Below are 1,938 nucleotides of genomic sequence, written 5' to 3' on the forward strand. Positions count from 1 at the left end.
TCTTTAGGTGATTCTAGGAGGCCTCTTCATGAAACAGCAGTTTTGGTAGAAGGTGTAGTACACACTCAGTTAATTAACCTGTTACAGCAAGCTGCTGAGGTTTCTCAGCTTCGGGGAGCAAGGGTAATCTCTGCTGAAGATCTTCTGTTTTTGATGCACAAAGATAAGACAAAACTTAGAAGACTGCTAAAGTACATGTTTTTCCGAGACTACAAATCAAAGATTGTCAAAGGCATCGACAAGGATGATCTTCTGGAAGACAAATTGAGTGGCAGTAATAATGTGAACAAAAGACAAAAAATCGCTCAAGACTTTCTCAACTCTATTGACCAAACAGGAGAACTCTTGGCAATGTTTGAAGATGATGAAATTGATGAAGTTAAACAAGAAAGAATGGAGAGAGCAGAAAGACAAACTCGAATTATGGATTCAGCTCAATATGCAGAATTCTGTGAAAGTCGACAATTAAGTTCCTCCAGAAAAGCCTCCAAATTTTGAGACTGGTTGGACCGCAGCAGTATGGAGATAAAGCCCAATGTTGTCGCTATGGAAATTTCAGCGTACGAAACTGTGGCACAGTTAGTGGATCTGGCTCTTCTCATGAGGCAGGACGTGGTAACCAAGGCAGGAGACCCCTTCAGCCATGCCATTTCTGCCACCTTCATTCAGTATCACAGCTCTGCTGAGGGATCTTGCCTGAGGTCCTACCCAGACTCTCCTGAGAACACACCTCCTCCTACACCAAACGTTCCATCATCTGGCTCACAGCTCTCAGGGAGAACCACATCAGGATCCCTAGGGAATGGGAGTGCTAGACAAGACCCAGCTAAAACCAAACAAAGGAAAAGAAAAAAGAGCACCGCGGCCTGTGGTGTTGAGGCTCACAGCAATGCCATCCAGCCCTGTCACATCAGAGAGGCCGTTCGATGCTACGGCCACAAGATTGGCCCCCTTTCCCCATTCACAAGTGCCTACCACAGGAATGGGATGGCTTTTCTGGCCTGCTGATGTGACTGTGACTGCAACAGGAAAGGCAATGTTATATTAAGGTGATTTCTGTTCCCCTCCTTGGGCAAAATAAAATACAAGTTTACCTTCTCTGCAAAAAAAAAAAAAGAATCCGCCTGCCAATGCAGGGGACATGGGTTCGAGCCCTGGTCAGGGAAGATCCCACATGCCGTGGAGCAATTAAGCCCGTGTGCCACAAGTACTGAGCCTGTGCTCTAGGGCCTGCGAGCCACAACTACTGAAGCCCGCGTGCCACAGCTACTGAGGCCTACGTGCCTAGAGCCTGTGCTCCACAGCAAGAGAAGCCACCACAGGGAGAAACCTGTGCATAGCAAGGAAAAGTAGCCCCTGCTCACTGCAGCTAGAGAAAGCCCACATGCAGCAACGAAGACCCAACACAGCCAATAAATAAATAAATAATAAATGTATGTGCTACTCCCATTTTATTGCCCTGATTAGTTCAGTGGACCCCGAGTCAATGGTCAGCTCTACCAGCTTGGTCCTGGGGAGTCAGGAAAATTGGGAACCCTGCGTAAATACCCAGTTTCCCAGGTACCAAGAAAAGAGATATGAGTAGTTCTCAATTGCTTTAGAACACATAGGGGGGAGGGGTGTGTTTTGCACATCAGAGAAAACTCCATCTGACATTCCAAAAAGACCAATTTCCTTGTCTCTCACCCTCTCTCCTTCCTTCTCATCTTTCCTACTTTTCCCTTCCCTTCTTTCCTACTTTTCCCTTCCCTCTCCTACTAGGGATGATGACTCAGCGCCTTCCCTCAGCTAGACCCATTGGCAGTATGACCTCAGGCAAACAGGGTTTCTGTTCCCCTCTGGAGGAACCCAGGTAGGAGGGCATGTTTGCGCACGAGGGTGGACCCTTATAGCCCTCCCCTCAGGCCCTGTCCAGCTCCACCCCTCTTGGCATTTTCC

General features: G+C 47.8%; 1 pseudogene across 1 annotated transcript; it reads left to right on the top strand.

Moving 5' to 3' along the window:
- LOC309606434 (transcription initiation protein SPT3 homolog pseudogene) lies at positions 1–1,722 on the top strand (annotated as a pseudogene). Its single transcript has one exon. The product of its transcript is annotated as a transcription initiation protein SPT3 homolog pseudogene (transcript).
- Positions 1,723–1,938: the final 216 nt, after the last annotated feature.

This window comes from Balaenoptera borealis (assembly GCF_965194805.1).
Source record: "Balaenoptera borealis genome assembly, chromosome: 1".
Classification (NCBI taxonomy): domain Eukaryota; kingdom Metazoa; phylum Chordata; class Mammalia; order Artiodactyla; family Balaenopteridae; genus Balaenoptera; species Balaenoptera borealis.